The following is a 27,622-nucleotide window of genomic DNA, read 5'->3' on the forward strand; positions in this document are numbered from 1 at the left end:
CATGCAAACCCTGAGAGCTAATGAAAGAAGTGTTCCAGGAAATAAGAAGACTATATGCCTGGGTTCAAATTTAGACTCTGCCACTGAACTAGCTGTGTGCCTCCTTTCCTCATCTGTAAAATGGGAACAATAATGAAGATTAAAAGAAATAATGTATGTAAATCTCTTCAGCACTTAGGAGGTGTTCCATAATATTATTTTCCTTTTCAGTTAAAAAACCACTCTACAGTTTGAAATTTTTCCCTCAGAAGAATTAGACTTCGGGTGTATTAATGGACATCTTTCTAGACAAACAGAGAATAACTTCAAAGATGACATAGGGTGGCTGTCAGTGAGCAAGGAAGTGCCAGGCTTGTGCAGGAAGGGTACCCCCTCCCTGAAGCAAAGACTGAAAATACACAAAATGCACCAGTAAACATGAGGCCGCCTCTGACTGGCAACTACCCCTGCAGCATAGGTCTACTGCCCAAATCCCAGAATCATCAAACATCATGATTGTGTTTGATTTTTACCTTAAAGAATCTTTATAACTAAACAAAGTATTAAGGCGCAAGAAATAAGGTAGACCTTCCAAGTTCTCAGAAAACTGAGAGAGTCTGTTTAGAAATGGACAGATGATTCAGTCTCTCTCGGTGGAGTTCACTAGCAGAGAAAATGGTTCAAGGGAGATGTAAGACAATGTACTGTTGGAGAGCTGTCACTACCACTGGTTAAAAAAGAAAATGGAAAATTATTATAACTATTGAGTGTGACCATAAAAATTTTTTTTTTTTAACTTTTGGGTTTATTTATTTATTTATTTATTTATTTATGGCTGTGTTGGGTCTTCATTTCTGTGCGAGGGCTTTCTCTAGTTGCGGCAAGTGGGGGCCACTCTTCATCGTGGTGCGCGGGCCTCTCAGTGTCGTGGCCTCTCTTGTTGCAGAGCACAGACTCCAGACGTGCAGGCTCAGTAAATTGTGGCTCACGGGCCTAGCTGCTCCGCGGCATGTGGGATCCTCCCAGACCAGGGCTCGAACCCGCGTCCCCTGCATTGGCAGGCAGACTCTCAACCACTGCGCCACCAGGGAAGCCCCATAAAGATTTTTTAAAACATCATAAACATTAAAAAAGCACTTGGATATTCTCAAAATTTCTAAGCATTGTCACGTTCCTGGTTTATGCAAGAAGTAATTTTCTATCATAAAGGGCGTCAAAACCCTAATGGAAAAATACTTCCAAAAATAAACGAGTGACCAAATCTCCTCATCACCTTCTTTTAAGATACCTGCATCATGCAGACACAGCAATGCAAAGCAGGATACACAAGCTCAGATATGTTATTAATTATACTGCATCCCACACATCAACATATTTAAAAACTGCAAAGAGCTTTAGAGATTATTTGTGGTAGATCTGAGACAGGAATCCAGGGCTCCAATTCTCAGTCAGTACATGTCCCAGTATATGCACTGCTGCTCCAAGGGGGTCACAGTGTAGAGTTCATAGAACCCCATTAAGCCCCCATAACTGATATCAACATAACAGAGCCAATGTAAACTGAGAGCTATTAGGACAACTCTGACTGTGAGCCTCAGTTGCCACTTCATCCAATACAAAACTTAGTCACTCCCTGATTTCCACCTGCTCTTAGAATACACAACTCTTTTCCCAACATGTGACCATATTTTGCTTAGCTTTGTTGCCTGGTTGTTCATCAATCCCCATGCCAACCCTGTGAATAACACCCTCCAATGATGAATTCAGACGACAGGTAACTTGTCTCCTGCTTTGCATCACAGGCATTCTAAAGAGACACCCCCATGGTCTTAACTCATGAAAACAATCATTTCGATTGTACAAAATTCAAAACCCAAGGGAGGCAGTTTGGTAATTTAGCATTTTTGTTTCATGTGAAAATATTATTTCTAGTTCATAATGGGAAGTTCAAAAACATTGTGTCTTACCATTAAAAGCTTTCAGAAGTGTGTAATCTAAGCTCTTTATAGGTATGTTCCCTATAAAATGCACAGAAGAATAACATACCATTCTTTCTACAAAGAAATACCTTCAATATCTTCTGTTGCTTAAGGAAAAGCGTCTTTAATTTAAAGCTGAATTAGTCATACAGATAAACACTTTAAAGTCCTTGGAATCTGCAGTTAGTTTTAACAAGCTTTTAAGATAAATTAAGAGTGTTGTATCTGTTGTGCTGTGATGACTGTGGATTAGAAGAAGAAAACACACAGGCCATCCATTCAGGAATTTTTTTTTGGCATCATATTCTGTGCTAGACTCTTTATGGAAGTTCTATATTATATGGATCTTGCCTTCAGGGATCTGAAATGAGGGCCCAGTATTGAACAGTGTTCCCCCTCCCCCAAATTCACGTCCACTTGGAACCTCAGAAAGTGGCCTTGCTTGAAATAAGGTCTTTGCAGATATAATTAAGATGCAATTTAAGATGAGGTTATACTGGATTAGGGTGGGCCCTAAATGCAATCACTGGTTTCTTTATAGGAAGAGGAGAGGACACACAGACATATATACACTCAGACACACAGGGGAGAAGGCCTTGTGAAAGTGAAGGCAGAGATTGGAGCGATGCATCTACGAGTCAAGAAGTGCCAAGGATTGCTGGCAATGACCAGAAGCTAGGAGAAGCTCCCTCTCTAGATCCTTTGAGGGATCATGGCCCTGCCAACCCCTCATTTGGGACATCTGACCTCTAGAACTGTGAAATAATTCATTTCTGTGGTTTTAAACCACTCAGTTTGTGGTAATTTGTTACAGTAACCCTAGGAATCTAATGCAAGCCCTCATCTCCAAAGAGTCTAGCTTAATTGGTGACCTTGGGCATCAGTACTTTTATGAAAGCTCCTGAGGTGATTCCATGTTTGAGAACCATCATTCTGGTTTGGTGATTTTTAAAGAAGCAGCAGCAGCAGCAACTGGGAACTTAACAGAAATGCAAATTCTCTGATCCCACACAGCCCTAGCAGATTCTGGGGGTGAGGTCCAGCAATTTGTAGCTTTTCAAGCTTTCCAGGTGATTGTGATGCCACTAATGTTTGAGAACTGCTGCTCTTGTTGGTAAGGGAGGCTACAGAGCAATGGAAGATTATCAACAAATGGGAATGGAGAAAAGCAGTAGGCAGGAATATTTTAGAAAGTATGGGAAGAGTATTTGTATGTTGTCATGGATGGCACCAAGACAGTGCATCTGAGAACCTCAACACCAGGCATTGCTTCGAAGTAAAGGTGTGTCCAAACAATCATCTTCCAAGTTCAACTTTTGAAGGCAAACTGTTTTCAAGTTTGGGGAGCTATCCTTATAATGTTGTTGATATTAGGCCACCCAAACTCTTCCTTAAGATTGCATGTGGGCCAAAAATAGCAGAGTAGGAGACCCCAGCCTCCATCACTCAAAAGATCAACAATTAGACAGCTATCCACAAACAAAACAGCTCTAGGAGAGTTCAGGAGACCACTTAAGAAATTTAGCAAAACAGTGGAACAAAAAAACCTGAGAATAACCTCACAAAAAAGAAGACAGCTTCATTTTCCTTTCATTATCCCATTCCCCAGGGCAGCACTGCTCAGCACCAAGAAGGAATTCCCCAGCTAGAAAGAGTTCCCCTCCCTGGGAAAGGGAGAGCACAGTGAGCAACCAGCTTGCCCAGTCTTTTGATACATGGCATGAAGGACCTGCTTTGGTTTCACACCACCCAGAGATTGGCAAACTTGAGACATAATAGAAACAACTAGGAACAAGGAAGGGCAGGGGCTACCAATATCAGCCACAGAGCAGGAGTGACCATGGTTCCCAGTGATCATGTCATCTGCATATAATGACAATTTTACCTCTTTCCTACCAATTTGAATACACTTTATTTCTTTTTCTTGTCTGATTGCTGTGGCTAGGAATTCCAATACTATGTTGAATAGAACCAGTGAGAGTGGGCATCCTTGTCTTGTTCCAGATTTTAGTTGAAGGCTTTTAGCTGAAGGTTTTCAGCTTTTCACCATTAAGTATTATATTGGCTGTGAGTTTGTCATAAATAGCTCTTATTATGTTGAGATATGTTCCCTCTATACACACTTTCATAAGGGTTTTTATCATGAATGGATGTTGAATTTTATTGAATGCTTTTTCTGCATCTACTGAGATGATCATGTGGCTTTTGTCTTTTCTTTTATTGATGTGGTATCTCACATTGATTGATCTGCATATGTTGAACCATCCTTGTGACCCTGAAATGAATCCCACTTGGTTGCATGTATCTTTTTACAAGCAGAAATGTTAACGATCAGAACTTCAAGTTCTTGGGACTCCCCTGGTGGTACAGTGGTTAAGAATCCACCTGCCAATGCAGGGGACAAGGGTTCAATCCCTGGTCTGGGAAGATCCCACATGCTGCAGAGCAACTAAGCCCATGCACCACAACTACTGAACCTGCGCTCTAGAGCCCACAAGCCATAATTACTGAGCCTGCACACCACAACTACTGAAGCCGGCATGCCTAGAGCCCATGCTCCGCAACAAGAGAAGCCACCACAATGAGAAACCCGTGCACCCCAACGAAGAGTAGCCCCCACTTGCCGCAACTAGAGAAAGCCCACGTGCAGCAACAAAGACCCAACGCAGCCAAAATTTAAAAAAATTTTTTTAATTAAAAAAAAAAGAACTTCAAGTTCTTGTAGTGGTGACTGTGCAGTCATAGTCTGGGGCATCTGCGGCATCTGCCTGGAGTCCTGACAGAGCTGCCCAAACAGTGGTTCATGACTCACTGACATCAAAATCAATTTGTGTGGGTATCAAAAAATGCAGATTGTTGTGTTCTACTCCAGAGCTTCAGAATCAGAGTCTCTGTGGTTGGGAACTCAGGAACCTGGATTTTAACAATTTTCATAGCTGTATTTTGGTACATTGCATATTGAGATATCTGTCATAGAGAAAGCCCTGGATTCAAAGTCAACAGGCCTGAATTTTAATCTCTTGTCTAACATGTACCATGTAGTCCTGAGCAGTCCTTGTCACTTGTTTTGCAACTTGGTTTCTTCACTGTCAAATGCAGATAATAATACTTGCCTTGCCCATCTTACAGGGTAAGAATAAGGCTCAAAAGAGTTAAAACCTCCAAACTGCTGTAAATATTACAGGGCTGGGACCAGGGTGAGGACAGTGAGGGTGCAAAATTTAAAGGGGCACAAAACAACTCTGTAATCAAGATAAATAATATTTTAATGAAATATTTTTAAAACTAAGAATTAATGCAAAAATATCCATGATAAACAAAACATCAAAATTTTCAATAAATACAGGATCAATGTTACCAAATTTTCCTTTGACCTCAATCTCTAATATAGTATAGCAACAACATCATTGCTGATTCCATCTTTATTTAAAATTTTGATGCTTTGTTCATCTTGAGGGTTTTAGTATTAATTTTGTTTTTTAAAAATACATCATCAAAATGTTATTTTTTTATTACTTGAGGAATGATTGGCACCCGCTTAAATTTTGTGCCCAAGGCAAGTACCCCACAGGCCTCACCCGCCTCATCCTAGTCCAGGCCCTGTGGTTGTGCACCTGCAGGTTATCTGGCTCTGACCCTTCCAGCTCCAAAGTTCTCTCAAATAGTTGCATACACATGTCAAAGGCCCTGCTGGCATCTTGGCTAAATTCCAACTATTTTTTTTTATAAGGATGATCTTGGTTTTTGTTTTGTTTTGTTTGTTGTCATTGTTGTTGTTGTTTTGGCTGCATCACGCAGCTTGCGGGATCTCAGTTCCCTGAACAGGGATTGAACCCGGCCCGGCAGTGAAAGCGCTGAGCCCTAACCACTGGACCATCATGGAATTCCCTAAATTCCAACTATTGAATGGTGTGAATAGGGTCCCAAGAGCAGAGGGCAGGCATGCATTCAGTACTTTTCAGGGGGGGCTTCCCTTCCCAGGGGTCACTGAAGGGGAACTCTTCATGGGGATATTTGGTGTGTGAACAAGTCTAACTCGAGTAACCAGAAAATCTCCTCTAGCAGCTACACACCCATCCCAAGGAAGTTTGGATTTACAGGTTGCCTCATCCATAGCTTTCTATTTCAGAGGCTGTTAATGTACCAAGGGCTAACTTCTGTTCCCTTGTGCTGGAGACAAGAATAAATGACACCTGGCCTGTATAGCTAGTGACCAGGGCGTGGAATAATATATAAGGGGCCTAAAAGTGAGGGAGAGGGGTCTATGACCTGAGAAGAAAGCAGCCCCATCCTCTTCATGCTGCTGCAGCTGGTTCTCCCCATCACTCAAGGTGGTAACTTAAAATTCAGTGATAGGACACAGGTCAGGTAGAAGTCAGGTGTCTATCTTCTTCCCTTCTGCCAGCCTGAGAGATCTGGGATGATGCCTTTAACCTTTTTTTTTTTTAATGACTTTGTTGTTGTTGTTGTTGTTGTTTAAGATTTTATTTATTTGGTTGCGCCAGGTCTTAGTTGCGGCTCACGGGCTCCTTAGTTGTGGCATGCGAACTCTTAGTTGTGGCATGCATGTGGGATCTAGTTTCCTGACCAGGGATCGAACCCGGGCCCCCTGCATTAGGAACATGGAGTCTTATCCAATGTGCCACCAGGGAAGTCCCCAGTGCCTTTAACTTCTTTCATGGGACTCTGATATTTGTGTGATGTCTGCTATACAGGGAGGAAAAGGAAGGGCAAGGATGATATAAAAAGGGAGAGGGCCAGGCATAAGGCACCCAGCTGGGCAGCCCGGAGGACTCAGGGACCATAAAAATAAGCATCTGGCCTTTATAAAGCAGCAAATATACTTGGATCTGCCCAACTCCAGAGCCACCACTGAGTGAACATGGATCTGAGAGCAAGTGAGCGACAGCCCCAGAAGGAAAGGCAAGTAAGAAAAAAATTAACTCCTCAAGTCCTTAACACCACACACTGAAACTAGAGACAAACAATATTATGACATTCTCATCTGTGACTTTTCTATCTGATATTTTCCTTTCTTGCAATGCTTCCCTGGCCCATGTATAATGATTTTTTTAGGGTAAAATGTTCTGCAGCTTATCACATATCTGGAAAACTTTGGTGGGTGTGGTAGGCTGAATAATGCTCTCCCCCCAAAATGTTCATGTCCTAATCCCCAGGAACTGTGACTACATTACCTTATATGGTAAAAGAGCTTTTGCCGATGCGATTAAGTTACGGATATGGAGATGGATAATTCCTCTTTAGTTTCTTGGTTAGCCACTTCCTTCTGTTTTCCCTTTGCTCTTCTCTTCCCTTTTGCTTACACTTTTTTGTCTAAAGATTTATCCTTTCCTGTTGCCTTTTTGGGGCTATGTTTCTGCTTTTGCAGGAACAGGTTTAGCTGACAACTTTGCTGATTTCCACTTGCGCTCCTCCTTCCCTGCCCCTTCAGTGGAGCTGACCTTCCTCTTGGGCATCTTGGTGGCAGGTCGGGCACGGGCTGGGTGCCTGTGGGCTGAGACACATGAGAGCCTGTGAGAAGCTGGGCTGCCTGGCTGGTCCTCTCACCACACAAGGGCCTTTATAAGAGGGAGGCAGGAGGGTGAGAGGAGGAGGAGCTGTGAAGACAGAAGCAAGAGGTCAGAGAGGTATGTTGAAGGGGCCTCTAGAAGCTGAAAAAGCCACGGAAACAATTTCTCCCCTGAAGCCTTGAGACGAAACACAGCCGGGCTGACACCTTTATTTTAGACTACTGTGTACAGAACTGTGAGAGAGTAAATTTGTGTTGCATTAAACCACTAGCTTATGGTAATTTGTTACAGTAGCAATTGTTAACTAACACAGTGGGTAATAGGGTAACACCAGTCATTCTGATTTTTTTAAGTTGTGCCTAGAGGTAAGCAAACAATGATCCTGCCTTGGGAATAATTTGGTGACAGATGTTCAAAGCTAGCAAGACATTTCTTTTCCTTTGCACTTGGAGGGCCTCAAAGCTTATTTGTGCTGAACATGGCATAGTGCATAAGCCTGACACTTTGACAGCACTCACGACAATGCTATATACAATTAGGCACTTAATACATGTTTTGTCAGTCTTAATAGGAATAACAACTGATTGTGGGTCAACTGGTCTTTGACAAATGAACACAGGGAATACATGGAGCAAAGACAGTCTTTTAACAAGTGGTGCCTTAGCAACTGGACAACCACTTGCAAAATAATAAATATACATACAGACTTTACACACTTTACAAAAATTAATTCAAAATGGAACTCAGACCTAAGTGTAAAACACAAAAATATAAAACTCCTGGAAGATAACACAGGAGAAAATCTAATGACCTAGGGTTTGGTGATGACTTTTCAGATATAACACCAAAGGTTCAATCCATGGATGAAAGGATTGATACCTGACTTCACTAAAATTAAAAACTTCTGCTCCGGGAACAACAATGTTAAGAGAACGAGTAGACAAGACACAGACTGGGAGAAAATATTTGTAGAAAACATATCTAATAAATGACTGTTATCCAAAATATACAAAGAACTCTTAAAATCCAATAAGAAAACAAACAACCCAATTAAAAAAATGGACCAAAGACCCTAACAGACACCTTAACAAAGAATATATATAGATAGCAGATAAGCATAAGAAAAGGTACTCCACATCATATGTCATCAGAGAAATACAAATTAAAACAATGAGATACCACTACACATCAATTAGAATGGCGAAAATCCAGAACACTGGCAACACCAAAAGCTGGTGAGGATGTGGAGCAACAGGAGCTTTCATTCATTGCTGGGAATGCAAAATGGTACAGCTATTTTGCAAGATACATCGACAGTTTCTTACAAAACTAAACATACCCTTATCGTATGATCCAGCAATTGTCTCCTTGGTATTTACCCAAAGGAGTTGAAAAGGTATGTCCACAAAAAAAAAACCTGCATAAGAATGTTTATAGCAGCTTTATTCATAATTGCCAAAACTTGGAAGTGACCAAGATGTCCTTCAGTAGATTATTGGATAAACAAACTACAGTACATTCAGACAATGGATTATTATTGAGTGCTAAGAAGACATGAGCTGTCAAGCCATGAAAAGACATGGAGGAAAATTAAATTCATATTACTGAATGAAAGAAGCCAATCCGAAAAGGCAACATACTATATGATTCCAACTGTATGACATTCTAGAAAAGGCCGAACTATGGAGTGAATAAGTTAAATGGTTGCCAGAGCTTGACCAGTAGGAAGGATAAATAGGTAGAGCACAGAGAATTTTTAGGGTAGTGAAACTACTCTGCATGATACCATAATGATGGATACATGTCATTATATACTTGCCTAAACCCATTGAATATACACCACCATGAGATAACCCTAAAGTAAACAATGGACTTTGGGTAATTATAATGTGCCAATGTAGGTTCATGAGTTGTAATAACTATACCACTCTGGTGGGGGATGTTGATAATGGGGGAGATTTTTCATGTCTGGGAGAAGTGGGTATATGGAATAGCTCTGTACCTTCTGCTCAATTTTGCTCTGAATCTAAAATTGTCCTAAAAATACAAAATCTTTATTTTAAAAATTGGGGAGTAATTTTTAAAGTATAAGTAGTATAAGAAATATTCAAATATCAATTCAAATGAAATACCAAATTCAAATGAAATTTGAAATTCACATTTCAAGGTTAAATTTTAAATGAAATAATAGGTATAAAGTATGTAGTCTATGATATCCCCAGTAAATAGTAGCTCCTCGTACTAGTACAAGGGAAACTGACAGAGCCATGGCATCCTCCTAAGCAGTGTCTGGGACTATATTACCTCTAAAAGGCCCAGCTTTCCATTGTAAATTTGTGCTAAAGATTAGCCAGTTGTTTGGCAGAACAGGCTAGTCCATTTCAATGATCTGTTAATCCCTCTTGCTGAGAGTTTAGTCTTCAGTCATCTTTGTGCTGAGAACAAAGCCAGGCAACTGGTTTGTAAGCTAGCCCTCATGAAGATGGAAGCTCTGTCTTATACTTCTTTGAATGCCCTCTGCTGCATCTAACACTGTGCTTTGGACATATTTCTGAATTTTTATTTATTTAATTTCTTCAAGTGGGGTCTTATTTCTGCTGTACTCACCTTAATGAAAACAGGATGATCCTTCCTCCAACTCCGAGGGTGTGAACTTCCATGACTGGGCAACATGTGCCTTTGTAGTATTTAAAGAATGCAGAAGTTAGACTGGTAACTTTTGTTTTATCAACAAAGCAGGATATAAGACTGTATATAAGGCATATTCTCTTATGTGAAAACAGGGTATAGAAAATAGCTGGAAGGAAATACTCCAAAATGTTAGCAGTAGGTTCTCCTGGGCGAGTCTGATTATGGCTGATACACACAGAACCTCCTTTAGACCTAAGTAAGAGGTATTTTAGAGTGGTCCACATACCACAATCACACACAGATAAATTTATTAAAAACACATGGGTAAAATAGATGACTAATAAGAACCTACTGTATAGCACAGGGAACTCTACTCAAGACTCTTTAATGGCCTACATGGGAAAAGATTCTAAAAAAAAGAGTGGATATATGTATATGTATAACTGATTCACTTTGCTGTACACCTGAAACTAACACAACATTGTAAATCAACTATACTCCAATAAAAATTAAAAAAACAAAAACATGGGTGCCTCTATCACTCAGGATCTGCTGCTCAGAGCTGGCACAGCACAGCTCATAGCTCTTAACACCCACCTTCCTGACCACACTGTTCAGGCCCTAGGGAAATGCATTTTCACATCTCTTGCCCTATATCCTCAAAAGAAAAGGTGACAGGATTTGAAAGCTGTGAAAGATCGTGGGTTATGATGATGACATGGCTTTGGAATGCTTGGACGATGTGAGGGAAAAGAGCATTGGGTTAAGAGAAAAGTCAAACTTGTCAAATTCCTCCTTTAAGATAACATGAATGCAAGAGATTCTTTCATAACAAAGTATCATTTCTCAATAATGGCAAGAATCTTTTTTCTTTCTTCTCTTGTTCTAATCCCTGGTTCCCATGGTATTCAATTCAATTAGCACAATATTTCACAAAAGTTGCAAATGGTGGCTTATGAGTATTTTGTGATTTTAACATTTCATATTACTTTTAAATTTGCATTCATGTATCATGGCAGCAATTCTTTATATTGGCAACCTGATGAACATAGAATGTTTAAATTTTGAATGGTTTTATCTTTATAAAAATAAATAAGATTTAATTAAAATGTAAATATACCTAATGAAATTTTGGCATTTATTAATTATAATTTGTATTTTAATCGTTTAAAGTTATTAGGTAATTTTGCATATTTTAAAATAAAACTTTTGGAAACATATAAAATAACTTCTATACTTAATTTATATGTTCTCATAAATCTGTTTGATTTTTGTATACTTTGAAATAATTATAACTTTTGAAACCCTTCAGACGATTACTATGAGTTGAAAATAAATTATGTAAACATCTTGAATATAATGACAAAATCAGTGATTTTGCAGAAGTAAGGCAAGAAAAATTAATTTTATGAAACAAATACATAAGTTATATAAAATCTTTATCACTACTCAACTATCACCAGCCCATTAACAGATGAGTCAGATATGTGCAATAATAATGAAATTTAGTAGTCTGACATTTTGCCAGACCTCAGACACATTAAAACCATAGCTTTACACATATATTTGGTTTTTGTCATTATGAGAGTATATTTGTCAAGATAGGAGGATAAAATATATTTTATTTACCAGTTTGTAATAAAGAACTAAAATCCCATCAGAAGTGCTAGCTTCAATAATCCCTTTGGGCCTGTGGTTGATGGACTGTCCATCTGCTCTCCCGTGCCAGATAAAATGTAGATTAAAGCCATGGTGGATTGTCCCCAAATGGCAGTATCCCTGACCTGTCGCAGAACAGAAGGAAGGTGGCCTGGAGGGAGTGACTGATTCACCGTGAAATGGTGGTTTCACAAAAGAGACTGCCCAGCAGCTCCAGACCAGAATTATAAAGTGCCTTAGGACCCAAATCCACAGGGAGAGGGTCGATTATGTCCCCAGACTGACATGGTAAGAAGGAACAGCATAGAGATAGGGAAATGGGGGAAATTGAACCCCACACATAATGTCTCTTGTGATGAGCTTCTTTAGTTGTTTCTCTAGCACCAACACTCAGATATGTTTAAGATAAAAAGTACTTGAACTTGACAGACAGCTGAGAGCACCGATTGTCTCAAGAGCAGAGATTCTTTGGAAATGATAAGGTGCAAACACTGTCAAATGGGTCCCTTTGCATTGCACTGCAATCTCCAGCCATAAAGGCTGCCAGGACCAGCAGGGGCAAAGCTCCCAGCCATCCCTCAAAACACCAGGCTCCAGCCGTCTGAGGGCTCCCTGGATTACATAATGACAGAGGCCTGAGCAGCTCGGGCTTGGGATGTGTCTATTCAGGGGAATCTCCAGCCCTGGGACTCAGAAGGAGAAGCGGCCTGTGGAGAATGCTGTATCGTCCTGGTGAGGAAAGCTACTAAGCAGGGAAACCCCAAGATGAAGCTAGCTGGGCTTCTCCAGCCTTTTACCCCTCCTTTCTTGGAGCTTATCCGGGTAGCAAGCTCACTGCTGAAGCCAGATCTAGACCCATGGATTTGTATCTTCTTCTGGTAGAATCTTTTTTTTTTTTGGCTGCACAGCATGCAGGATCTTCCCTGACCAGGGATCGACCCCATGCCCCCTGCAGTAGAAGTGTGGAGTCTTAACCACTGGACCGCCAGGGAAGTCCCTGTATCTTCTTCTGGGATCATGCTGCCAGGAAATGTCTCCCTTGAGAGGAAAGTTGGATTCTCTGGACTCCCCGGGGTTCCAGATTGTATAGCACAGTCTGTTCTCATTAGTTATCTATTTTATACATAGTAGTGTATATACGTCCACCCTAATCTCTCAATCCATCCCACCTCCCCTTTCCCCCCTTGGTATCCATACGTTTGTTCTCTACGTCTGTGTCTCTATTTCTGCTTTGCAAATAAGTTCATCTATACCATTTTTCTAGATTCCACATATATGCATTAGTATATGATATTTGTTCTTCTCTTTCTGACTTACTTCACTCTGTATGACAGTCTCTAGGTCCATCCACATCTCTTCAAATGACCCAGTTTTGTTCCTTTTTATGGCTGAGTAATGTTCCATTGTATATATGTACCACATCTTCTTTAACCATTCCTCTCTTGATGGACATTTAGGTTGCTTCCATGTCCTGGCTATTGTAAATAGTGCTGCAATGAACATCAGGGTGCATGTATCTTTTCAAACCATGGTTTTCTCTGGATATATGCCCAGGAGTGAGATTGCTGGATCATAAGGTAGCTCTATTTTTAGTTTTTTAAGGAACCTCTGTACTGTTCTCCATAATGGTTGTGCCAATTTATATTCCCACCAAAAGTGTAGGAGGGTTCCCTTTTCTCCACACCCTTTCCAGCATTTATTGTTTGTGGACTTTTTGATGGTGACCATTCTGACTGGTGTGAGGTGATATCTCATTGTAGTTTTGATTTGCATTTCTCTAATAATTAGCAATGTTGAGCATCTTTTCATATGCCTCTTGACCCTCTGTATGTCTTCTTTGGAGAAATGTCTATTTAGGTCTCCTTCCCACTTTTTGATTGGGTTGTTTGTTTTTTTGATAGTGAGCCACATGAGCTGTTTGTAAATTTTGGAGACTAATCTTTTTTTTTTAATTTAATTTAATTTATTTTTTATACAGCAGGTTCTTATTAGTTATCTATTTTATACATATTAGTGGAGACTAATCTTTTATCGGTCACATTGTTTGCAAATATTTTCTCCCATTCTGTGGGTTGTCTTTTGCTTTTGTTTATGGTTTCCTTTGCTGGAGCCACATTTCTTTAGAAATGTGGTTCTCATCTAGATGGACTAGTTAAGGTGCAATTCGGTTTGAAGGGGGAGAGGGGGCTTTAACAATCTCTCTATGCCTCAGCCCATTGAGTCTATTAATTTAGTATTATAATATTTTTTTTTTTGCCCCCCCATGTGGCTTGCAGGATCTTAGTTCCCAGACCAGGGATCGAACCCGCACCCTTGGCACTGAAAGTGCAGAGTCCTAACCACTGGACCGCCAGGGAATTCACAGGATTCTCTTCCTTGTGTTACTGTTTAAATCTAATCCTCCTGGAGCTGTTGTCCCCAGCTCAAGAAGCTTACACTAGTGAGTGTGCTTGGGGAGTGTACAGGGGAAAAAGTGAGAGGTTATGGAGGTAAGGTGTAGGCAAACCCATTTTTGATGATATGTTTTCTCAGGCAGTGTTACCAAGAAATACAAATAGTTTTCTGTGAGCATCCTGAGTTTCCAATGTTATAAAACGCATTTGACACTGTGATTTTTCCACATGTAAGGCTTGCTCTGGCCCTGTGCATCCCTTTCTCTGCCTTTGCTCACATATTCATCCTGTTCCCACTTTGAAATGTCCTCCCTTCCCTGTGCAGCCCTACTTCTTTCTGTTGACACCCTATTTATACACCCAAACCAGTAAAGTTTCCCAGTAGTACTGCTCCAGGATTCCAATGATAAAAAAAATAAAACCAATAAAATGTATGGCTAATTTTCACTGTGCTTTTATGTGCCAAGTTTTAATACTTTTCTATTTTATTTATCTTCATAATCTATCATTATGAGTCACTGGGCTCAGGAGATTGGCCCAAGATCACATTGCCAAATCTCTTTGATCCCTCAGCCTATTCTCTGAGTCAAAATGCTGTGTAGCCTCCTCTAAGTGCCTCTAACAGTGTCTCCAGTTATGTCCCCTTTTTCATTCCTTATATTATTGATCTGTCTCTTATTTTGTTTCTTGATAAACCCAGCCACACTGTTGTTCAATTTCAAAGTTTCCTCATGGAACCAAACTTGACATTGTTGACTTTTTTCTATTTTCTTAATTTTCACCCTATCTTTATTATTTCCTTCCATCTATTTTCTTTTTTATTTCACTATTCTACTTTTTAATCTCTCTAGTTTGATGATTAGTTCATTAATCTTTAGCTTTTGTCAATATGAGCACTAAGGAAATTCTTGTACTTAGGGAATTCCCTCTAAGTACTGCTTTTCTGCAAGTTTTGATATTTAGTATTTTTAAGTATTTAGTTCCAATTATCTTTTAGTTTCCATTATATTAATTTTATGATACATAAATTATTTGAGGTGCTTTTTAACTTTCAAGTACGCACTTTATCTTTTTGATATCGATTTCTAACTTAATTGTATTGTGATCAAAGAATGCGGCATGTGTGATACCAGTCCTCCCTGTCCTAGCATGTGGTCATTTCTTATTAATTTCTGTGAGCTTGGAAAGAACATGTATTTGCCAGTTGTTGAGCAAAGTGTTCTATATAAGTTCATTCTATCAAGTGTGTTGTGTTGTTCAATTCTTCTATATACTTTGTAATTTTTTTGTCTTTTGATTTATCAGTTGGTGAAATGGGTACATCTATTAAATCTCTCACTATGGAAGTGAATTTAACAGTTTCCACTTTTAGTTTTATAAAAAGTTCCTTTCAATAAAACGAATGTATGTTTCTGGGTATATATATATATAGAGAGAGAGCTTTTCTAGTGAATTAATCACTAATCGTTATGTAATTATCATTAATAATCGCTAATCAGTAGTCATTATCTATCTGGAAGGGGTAGAGCTTCCTAGTAGATTAAATCACTAATCATTATGTAGTTTATCTCTAGTAATACTTTTTACCTTCTCTTTAAAGTCTATCATGTCTGATATTAATATCATGACACCAGATTTCTCTTAAATAGTATTTGCTTGGTATATATTTTTCTCTCCTTTAACTTTCAACATTTCTGATGAAATGTTTCTGTGTTTTAGCTGTGCCTTTTGGGAAAGCATCACTGAACTGGATTTCATTTTTAAATTCAGTATGATGATCATTACCTCTTAACTGGAGAGCCTAACCAGTTTACACTTATTTTGAACTGTGATATATTTAGACTATCTTCTCATTTTTTCCATCTTATCATTTGGGTTTATTTGTCCTTTTTCTGTTATTGTTTTCTCCTTTCCTGCCTGAATTCAGTCTTTTTTTCATTTTATTTTTTCCATTAGTATGAAAATTATACATTCTATTCCTATTCTTTTAATGATTTTCCTGTAAATATTAACATGAATGTTTAAGTCAAAGTTACCTAATATCTTTATGTTCTTTTAGAATAGATGATCCTTATAATGCTTCCCTTCCTGATTATCACCACCCCACAGACAAAAGCTATGCTATTGCTGTGTATTACCTTATTTCTTTAGCTCTACATGTTAAACATTTATAATTATTTTATGCAGTTGATTTTTTTAAAATTTATTGGCATGTTTGCATTTTCTTTATTTACAATTTCTTCTCACATTTCAGGCTTTCCTATGGGACTATATTCTTTCTTCCTGATGTAACTTTTCTAGAAGTTTCTTTAGTAAGATGTTGGTGATGAACTCATTTTTTGGTTTCAAAATGACTTTAATTCAAGATGATTTTACTGGGTATGCATTTATTTTCTTCTTGAAAGATAATTTTGACTTACTTCTTGAAAGGTAATTTTACTGCTTCTTGAAAGTTAATTTTACTAGGTATAATTATTTTCTTTCAGAAATTTTTAGATAATATTTCATTCTCTTCTGGTCTCGTTCTTGAGATGTCTCTTCTGTATAAGTAATTAATAAGAATTTAAAAAATAATAGCTAAAGCTTATAGTGTTACAATGTGCCAAGGACTACTTTCAGCTATATTTATGTACATTTAAATTCATCTACCACTTCCTCTACTGTGAGGAAGGTCCTAACACTTTACAGATGAGGAAACGAGGCAAACAGCTCATCATCTATAGAACCTAGCTTTGAACCCAGGCAGTCTGGCTGCAGAGTCTACATTCTTGACCATTACACTGTGTAGCCTTTCTGATTTATCTCCTCTCTCTGCTTTTAAGATCTTCTCTTGCCTTTGGTTTTTCTAAAATGTGTCTAAAAGTAGAACTTTTTATTTATACTGCTTGGGATTTATTTTAACTCATATTTTATGTGACCTGTTATCCCACAATTCGGGAAGATTCTCAGATGTTGTCACTTCAGATGTTGCTGCTTCTCCACCCTCTGCCTGAAGCATCCAGTAGATGTGTGTCTGCACTTCTTACTCAATGCATCAAAGTTTTCATGTTTTTAATCTATGTCCAATATGTGTTCTGATAGTCTTTTCAGTTGGTGTTTCTGTTTAATAATTTTCCCTTCATTTTTTCCCAATCTAGTGATTATTCCATTGTGTATCTAATTTAATTATTATATTTTTAGTTTCTATAAATTGTATTTGTTCTTTTTAAAATCAGCTTGGTACTTTTAATAGTCTCTTGTGTTTTGGACCATAGTTTTAATAGGCTCTTTCATTTATTTACATGTATTTCACACAAATATTTTATACATTTATCCAGTAGTTTTAATATCTGTAGTCTTTGTTGTTTCTGCTAACTTTCTAATGGTGACTTATTTCCTCATATATTTTTGAATCTTACATGTGAGCTCATGTTCCTTGGAATGGTAATTCTTTGAGGCCTAGGTTTAAGATGAGTTTCTTCAGAATACACATTGACTTCTGCTGTGTCCCTAGAGGCACCTTCACAAGTGAACCATTTTAAACTAATTTCTCAACTTGAACAGTGCAAGTAACGTTTCCAAATCCACTTGAGGGCAACCTTCTGGTTATGAATTTTTAGAAAACATATTTTATCACCTCTGCCTAGAACAGCGAGAAAGACAAGCAAGTTTACTCACTTTCTTTCTCTAAGGGGTGTTTTTTCCTCCTTTTCAACCAATATTAGGAGGTCCAGGCTTTATACAGTTGATATCTATCATACCTCCCACCTTGGGTGTGCCCTTGACTTTGTCACTTGTCCCTCATTCCAGCCTTTGGAAACCTAAGTTCTGACCCCACCCCCCCAGGCAACTACTTACACCAATGTTCCCTCACTTCTCTGGACTTCTGCTTTTCTCTAAGGATTTTCTTTATGGTTTTGCGAGTTGAGCTATGCATTTAAAATTATTTTCTTTTCAATATTGTATCCAGCATTTTTAGTCATTCTTATCATAACTTTTAAAGATACCTACATCTGCCGTTTTATCAGAAACAGAAACCAAGAGTTATTATCTGTACTGTTCCTCTACTGTTTGTTTGCTGCTATGATCTGAATGTTTGTGTCTCCCCCAAATTCATATTTTGAAATCCTAATGCCCAATGTAATGATACTAGGAGACGGGGCCTTTAGATGGTGCTTAGGTCATGAGGGTGGGACCCCTTGTGAGTAGGATTAGTGCTCTTGTAAAAGAGACCCCCACAGAGCTCCCTAACCCCTTTCACTATGTGAGGACACAGCAAGAAGTCAATGGTCTTCATCCCTGGAGCGGACCTTCACTATAATCCAACCATACTGGCACCCTCATCTTGGTCTTCCAGACTCTAGAACTGTAAGAAGTAAATTTCTGTTGTTTATAAGCCACCCCAGTCTGTGGTATTTTGTTATAGCAGCCTGAATGGACAAAGACATTTGCTATCTTATACTGAGTTATCTAGTTGTCCTTTGTCCCCATATCTTTTGAAGATCTTTATTTCATGCAAATAAAAATATTAAACTTCTGTTCATACAGGTATTTTTAAATGATCTGTTTTCCCCTTAATTTTGGTTGCTCAAAAATACATGGACATTTTGTCGACAATGAATGGATAAAGAAGATGTGGTATGTACATACAATGGACTATTACTCAGCCATAAAAAAGAACAAAATAATGCCATTTGCAGCAACATGGATGGACCTAGAGATTGTCATACTGAGTGAAGTAAGTGAGACAGAGAAAGACAAATATCATATGATATCACTTATATGTGGAATCTAAAAAAATGGTATGAATGAACTTATTTACAAAACAGAAATAGAGGCACAGATGTAGAGAACAAACTTATGGTTACCAAGGGGGGAAGGATAAATTGGGAGATTGGGATTGACATATATACAATATATAAAAAATAGATAACTAATAAGAACCTACTGTATAGCACAGGGAACTCTGCTCAATACTCTGTAATGACCTATATGGGAAAAGAATCTAAAAAAGAGTGGATATATGTATATGTATAACTGATTCAGTTTGCTATACAGCAGAAACTAACACAACATCATAAATCAACTATACTCCATTAAAAATTAACTTAAAAAAAGAGAAAAAGATACATGGACATTTTAGGCTTATTGTAGTGATCATTTCACAATATAGACAAATATTGAATCACTATGTTGTACACTTGAAACTAATGTAATGTTGAATGTCATTTATATCTCAATTTTTTAAAATACATGAACATCTTGGAATTCTAACCCAACATCCAGAATCTGAATGGTAATCTAATCTTCATAGCTTTCTCTAATCCAAACAATATTACACAAAATGTTGAGTCCAGTTTCTACCTCCCTAAACTGCATTCTACTTCAAGCCAAGTTTAATTTCTTTTATTATTATTAGTCTTTTTTAATTGAAGTTTAATTGATTTACAATATTGTAATAAGCTACAGGTGTACAATATAGTGATTCAAACTTTTTAAAGGTTATGCTCCAAATATCAAAAAAACAATCAACCCAGTCCAAAAATGGACAGAAGACCTAAATAGACATTTCTCCAAAGAAGATATACAGATTGCCAACAAACACATGAAAGGATGCTCAACATCACTAATCATTAGAGAAATGCAAATCAAAACTACAATGATGTATCACCTCACACCGGTCAGAATGGCCATCATCAAAAAATCTACAAACAATAAATGCTGGTGAGGGTGTGGAGAAAAGAGAGCCCCCTTGCACTGTTGGTGGGAATGTAAACTGATACAGCCACTATGGAGAACAGTATGGAGGTTCCTTAAAAAACTAAAAATAGTACTACCATATGACCCAGCAATCGCACTACTGGGCATATACCCTGAGAAAACCATAATTCAAAAAGAGTCATGTACCACAATGTTCATTGCAGCTCTATTTACAATAGCCAGGACATGGAAGCAACCTAAGTGTCCATTGACAGATGAATGGATAAAGAAGATGTGGCACATATATACAATGGAATATTACTCAGCCATAAAAAGAAACGAAATTGAGTTATTTGTAGTGAGGTGAATGGACCTAGAGTCTGTCATACAGAGTGAAGTTAGTCAGAAAGAGAAAAACAAATACTATATGCTAACACATATATATGGAATCTAAAAAAAAAAATGGTTCTGAAGAACCTAGGGGCAGCACAGGAATAAAGATGCAGACGTAGAGAATGGACTTGAGGACACGGGGCGGGGGAAGGGTAAGCTGGGGAGAAGTGAGAGAGTGGCATGGACATATATACACTACCAAATGTAAAATAGATAACTAGAGGGAAGCAGCCACATAGCACAGGGAGATCAGCTCGGTGCTTTGTGACCACCTTGAGGGGTGGGATAGGGAGGGTGGGAGGGAGATGCAAGAGGGAGGAGATATGGGGATATATGTATATGTATAGCTGATTCACTTTGTTATAAAGCAGAAACTAACACACCATTGTAAAGCAATTATACTCCAATAAAGATGTTAAAAAAAAAGTTATACTCCATTTATAGTTATTATAAAATATTGGCTATGTTCCCTGTGCTGTACAGTATATCCTTATAATTTATTTTACACATAATAGTTTGTACCTTTTAATCCCCTACCTCTATGTTGCCCCTCCCCCTTCTCTCTCCCCAAGGTAACCACTAGTTTGTTCTCTATACCTGTGAGTCTGTTTCTGTTTTGTTATATTCACTAGTTTGTTATATTTTTAGATTCCACATATAAGTGATATCATACAGTATTTGTCTTTCTCTGTCTGACTTATTTCACTTAGCATAATACCCTCCAAGTCCATCTGTATTGTTGTAAATGGCAAAATTTCATTCTTTCTTATGGCTGAGTAGTATTCCATTGTATATATACACTAACTCTTCTTTGTCCATTCATCTGTTGATGGACACTTAGGTTGCTTCCATATATTGGTAATTGTAAATAATTTTGGTATGAACATTGAGGTGCATGAATCTTTTTGAATTAGTGTTTTTGGGTTTTTTGGATATATACCCAGTGTGGGGTCATATGGTAACTCTATTTTTAGTTTTTTGAGAAACCTTCATACTGTTTTCCACAGTGGATGCACCAATTTACATTCCCACCAACAGTGTACAAATGTTCTCTTTTCTCCACATCCTCACCAACATTTGTTATTTGTGTTCTTTTTGGTGATAGCCATTCTGACAGGTGTGAGGTGATATCTCTTTGTGGTTTTGATTTGCATTTCCCTGATGACTAGTGATGTTGGCCATCTGCATGTCCGTTTGGAGAAATGTCTTTATGAGCTGTTTATATATTTTGGATATTAGCCCCTTATTGGTCATAACATTTGCAAATATTTTCTCCCACTAAGTAGGATGTCTTTTCGTTTTGTCAATAGCTTCCTTTGCTGTGCAAAAGCTTTTAAGTTTAATTAGTCCCCATTTGTTTATTTTTGCTTTTATTTCCTTTGCTTTAGGAGACAGATCCAAAAAAATATTGCTATGATTTATGTCAAAGAGTGTTCTGCCTATGTTTTTTTTCTAGGAGCTTTATGGTTTCCAGTCTTACATTTAGGTCTTTAATCCATTTTGAGTTTATTTTTTGTATATAGTGTTAGAGAATGTTCTAATTTCATTCTTTTACATGTAGCTATCCAGTTTTCCTGGTATCACTTATGGAAAAGACTGTCTTTTCTTTATTGTATATTCTTGCCTCCTTTGTCATAGATGAATTGACCATAAGTGTATAGATTTATTTCTAGGCTGCCTATTCTCTTCCATTGATCTACGTGTCTGTTTTTGTGCCAGTACCATACTGTTTTGATTACTATAAGCTAAGTCTATTTTTAAATCTTCCATATCTTCCTAAAGCAACAACATCCTATAAAAATCGACCAGTGCTCGCATCAATTGAGAAAAAAAAATCTAACCAGAAATTCCTAGTAAGACTTGGCAAAAATTATCTTGCCCTTCAGTCTAGGTGTCCCAAAGTTGAAAAATATTCCAGAAAAGTCTGCAATAGCGACTTGAACATATTTCTAGGGTGTCATCAGAGGTTAATACCCATACTGTCCTTTTTCCCATAGATGGGTAACAAGCAGTTTACAGATGGAGAAATTACAATACAAAAAGAGATCCAACTTGATTTAAGATCACAAACTATGATAGTGTCATGGACTCCCATGATAGAGACTGTAGGAAGTCATCTTACAATTTACCCATGTTATGCTACTCCTGATGCATTTTAGCATTATCTGACTTGTACCTGTCAAATGTGAGATCATCTGACATTAGTCAAGTACTTTTCCTGTAGAAGCTGTATCATGTATTATAAATCAATAAATTAGGGTCAAATAGTGTGTGTGTGTGTGTGCGCGCATGTGTGTGTGTGTGTAAGCATTGTTGATAACATTTTAGAGATCCTAGATTTGGATCCTTTTCTTCTTAATATTTATAGTTAGTTCACTGACCAGTGTTTGACAGAATAGGCAAGCATAATTTTTAATTTGCAAATAAAGCACTCATTCAGCAAACATTTTTTAAGCACCCAGGCTACAAAAGCAGCTAAAACATTTCTTCCCTTGAGACACTTACAGTGTACTGAAAGAGAACATGTTAACAATACATTGCAATGCGATTAGTGTTATCACATAGAAATATTATCAAGTACTAGGAGAATAAAGTGAAAAAAGATTTAGAATAGAGTAAGAAGCGTACATAAAAGTCTTCACAGAGTCCTGAAGCCCAAGTGGGTCAAAATAAGGATAGGGAGGGAAATCTGGGCAGAAATTGTGAAAGAACCCAGCATATTCTGGAAATGCAAATAGTCCTAGATGGCTTAAGCGTAAAGGAAAACAGAAAGCATTCAGGTAAAGAGCAGTTCTTGTGAAAAGCAGTAGAGACAGAAAATCTTAAGTTTTGGTTAGGAGATGGTGATAAAAATCAGTTTATCAGGAGGAGATGGTTTGCAGATGGGAATAGAGAAAAAAGAGAAGATATGATGACACATGATTATTGCAAAAAGAGCAAAGATGCAACATTTTCTGTGCCACAGATTTTTTATTTAGACCAATGCTTCTAAACATTAATGTGCATACAAATTCACTTGGGGTCTTGTTAAAAATGCAGATTCTGATTCAGTAGGTCTGGGGTGGGCCTGAGATTCTGCATTTCTAACAAGCTTTTAAGTGATGCTGATGCTGCTTATTCACAGACCACACTTTGAATAGCATGGGTTTAGAATATACCATGATTTATCCCAAGTCATTTATATGATTTTAAATGTAGACTTAGTGCCATCCTTCAAAACCCACCCCATATTACTAATGCTTTCAAAGAACCTAGTTTTTTAAACTTCATATAGGATGTTCCATATACATTTTATTGCATTTAAACCCTAGAATTAAAGGAGGAAAAAAATAAATCCCATGTCTTTCTCTTCTTTCAGGATGTGTATGCTTCTAGGATCTCGTTTCCTCTTTTACCAAAGGCAGCATTTCTTCCAAAAGAACACTTAATAACTTAGTTCTCTCATTTTATGAATATTTATGCCTATACCATGTATTCCCTTTAACAGAGGTCTTAAAACTAAGTAGATTTTAAATTACTTGAAATCTGTAACTTGTGTAAAATCTGTAGATTTCAGAGAATTTTCTGTCTCCCATAGTACCTAGCATAGGACTTCGTACACAGCAAATGCTCATATATGTCTGTTGAAGGACCCACGTGTAACCTAGATTGTTTTGAAAGAATTTCATGACTACATGGAAATAGATTGTACACGTAATCTTTTTTCCTCAAGTGAATGTAAATTTTACATTTCAAAATACTGGACTTCCTTCACTTCCAATGGGAGTTTTGCACACAGTCTATAAATCTTGCTGTTAAGACATTTTCCTTCATTATCCTAAATTTATCTTAATTTCAATCCAATTAAAAACTGTTTACTAGAGTTTTTCCCCCATATAATTGAGCACAGTGTAGTTGATTTTTTAACTGTAAACATACATCTGTGAATAATTCCTAAGTGCCACAGTATATAGGAGATCCTGCAGCATAATGGAAGTAATTTATTTCCAAATTGCTCCCATTTCTCTTACGGCTAGCTTGCAAAGCTTTATTAAAATCAAGACCAGCAGGTATGACAAGAGGCTGACCTTGTTTCCTAAGCATTATGCATGCTGCCCACACAAAAGACTCCTAAGGCTTTTGCACAGCCCATAAATTCATATATCCCCAAATCTATGTCCCTAGTTAGTTATCGAAGCAAAGAGTAGTGGCAATACAGCATAATATTTTAAAGCATGGAATCCAAAATAAGACTTCTGAGGTTCATATTCTGTCTCTACCACTCTCCAGCTGTGTGACTTTAAGAAAGTTATTGAACTTTTTTCAGCCTCAGTTATTTCATCTGTAAAGTAGAATAATAACAGTTTCTACTTTACAGAATTATTGTGAGGATTAATTGAGTTGATGCATGTAAAGGACATGGTAAATGTGCATACAAATGTCCTATTATAATCAGGATTACGGTCATTTTTAATTCCTACCAATCCCTATAGTGGCCAATTTCTAGGCAATTGATGGAGTTGCAAAACAGACAGTAAAAATCAAACACCAGTATCTGCCAGATGATTTCAGCAACCATATCATGGTCTGCTTATTCTGGTCATCTTAGTGGTCAAATGTCATTGATCAGCAGAGTCAAATCCACTTTTCAGCAAATAACCTTTTAATAGTTCCTAAACCAGCTAATTGTGTTACTGTGTCTCAACAACCTGCATTTTCTATCAGATAATTTGAGCAATGTGTCAATTTGATCTGATTCATCAAATTGCCATTGAGCATCCATTATGTACAAGGCACCGAGTCAAATTGTGTGGAAGGATAAAGGTTAATATTTCATTGAATGGCTATTAAATGCCTTTCTGTGTGCCAGGCACTGAGCTAGGTGGTGAAGATATAAGAGCAAAGTACATATACTTTCTGTGCTTGGGGAGCTTCTAGTCTAGAGGGGAAAAAGAAAATAAATATAAAAAGAATAATAAAGTCTAAGTGCTGTGCTAGGGGAAGACAAAATGCTGTGTTAGAAAAGAACAAGATGAAATAGAGGTCAAGGATGGTGTCCAGGTAGAAGTTGTATCTAACGTGAGAACACAAGCATGAGTAGGAATTAGCCAGGTGAAGCGATAGGGAGAGTACTGGGGAACAGCATAGGCAAAGGCTCAGAGGCAAGAAAGGGCCCAACAGGCTTCAAAGGAGGAACTAATAGGAGTTAAGTATCTCTGGAGTGTATAGTACAAGAGTTAGAAGGGATGGTAAGGAGTTTAGATCTCATCCCCAGGGCAATGGGATGATACTAAAATTTTAAGCAAGGGAATGAGATGATCAGATAAATAGGCATTTTAGAAAAAAATCACTCTGGCTACAGAGCAAGAAATAAATGGGCAAGAGGAGGCAGACTGGGGGTAAGACTTGAGTCACGAGAACGTTTTAGAGTGTTATGATGATAAAACAAGACCTGGAGGTAGCTCAGACTCAGATAGGACAGTGGGACTGTAAAGAAGTGAATGTTTTCAGGAGATACTGAGAAAAGAGAATCAGGAAGCATTAATGATTGATGAGATGGAGTCAGTGTGGGAGAAGAAAGAATCAAAGGTGACTCTGAGCTGAGACAGAGGATATAAAGTAGAGGGCAAAGCCTCCTGTTCCCTGTTGTGTGGAATAGGGGGTAGGACAGAATATGATCACTGACACAATAGAAACGCAAAGATGCAAGAGAGGCATGAGAGCATAGTTCCTTAGGGATAAGAGGCTTGGAAACATCTTCAAGGTTAGGTGGCATTGGAGTTGGATTAAGATTAGCAGGGACTGTTTGTTTGGAAAAACCAAAAGGGTATTTTTATTCTTCGGTGATGTCAGTTCCATAGCTTGGATCTTTTTCAGTGGCCAGAGGCCCTGGAGCAGGCAGTGCTTTCAGGAAGCGGCACTGACAGTTGAAAGTCCAGAGGTACCTGTTTATCAGGACCTGGAATTCCTGACTGAAGTCATCTGTGGCTCCGTGTAACATTTCTCAAGCTGCAGATATTTGAGGTCACGTCCAGGTCTTTGTCAGCTAGGGAATTGTTGCTCTGAAAGTGTGCTTAGCGAAAGCCTTGCCAAAGTTGTCAGAAACAAATCACTCTCTCTACCCCTTAAAATTTCTTAAAAAAAAAAAAAAAGATAAAAGACACACTTTCATATAATTTTCCAAAGCTTTGCATACCAAATTTTGTTCTGGGGTAGATATTGATGTAACATCAGACCTCAAAGAAATAAGCATTGCTTTTAGCCTGGAATCTGAACACTGACCCTTTCTGCTTCAGCCCTGCTCACCTGAGCTTTGTGATCAGAATTTTTAGCAGCACTGTGAAGGCTCAGAGAAGAGTTAACAGGCCTTTTAAATTGCCAGCCCAGCACATGTGGGATACATCTTTAACCACAAAATATGTTTTCTTTAAGGCTTTTCCTCAATTGTGAAAACTTAAATTTAATAAGGACTGAGGAAGCCTGTAAATCAAACACAATAAAATATTAAATTATGTACCTTACTCCAAGTGTGGTACATATATTTTATCATTGAAAAGTATGGGTCTGGGTATTCTGGAAATTCTGATTTCTTGGGCAGTTTGGGGGTGTGGAACAAAGCTGCATTAGTTTTCAATTTTCAGAACATGATGTTAGTGATTACATTAACTTAATCTAATATTATTTCCCATATTTAAAGACAGAATGAGAACCTTGTGTTTAGATTGTTGTTGGCTTTAAAAATATAAATGTGAATGTATGTGTGTGAGTGTGTGTATATGTGTGTACATACATAAAGAAATAAGGGCCTGGCTGGCTTTCCATATAATAGGCCGAGTTATTAGTACAGCTGCACATTCTGTGTCTCAGGGGATTAGAAGCTCAGCCTGAAATCTCATTTAATTACAGAGCATTGACTACCATGGACCTTTTGCATCTGGACCCAGAAATAATAGAGAGAATTTTGTTTGAATGGTTTGTAGTGTTCAGGCTAGAAACACATGTAGTTCAATTTCTAACATTTGGTTAAGAACAAAAAGCAAAAGTTCACAGATGGTTAGCTTAGCCTATTAAATTATTTTACTAAGGTTCCTTGACTTTCTTCTTCTTTGAGGACTTAAAAAAATGCAACCTATTCTCTTTTAGATGTGTAGGTAAAAGGGCACCAAATTACTCAGTTCATCTGTAAATGAATTTAACAATAATACCTACCTCACAGATTATCATGGGGATGACTCCAGTTAATGAAAGTGAAAGGACTCCACAAAATACCAAATGCGGTTCAATGTTAGTTAAACGCTATTATTACTCATTCATTCCTTTATTCATTCAGTAAAAACTTCTGAGCACCTAGTAGGTACCGAGCACTATTCTAGGTGAGAGAAATAGAGTGGTGAATAAG

Source organism: Eubalaena glacialis, chromosome 8 (assembly GCF_028564815.1).
Source record: "Eubalaena glacialis isolate mEubGla1 chromosome 8, mEubGla1.1.hap2.+ XY, whole genome shotgun sequence".
Taxonomy (NCBI): domain Eukaryota; kingdom Metazoa; phylum Chordata; class Mammalia; order Artiodactyla; family Balaenidae; genus Eubalaena; species Eubalaena glacialis.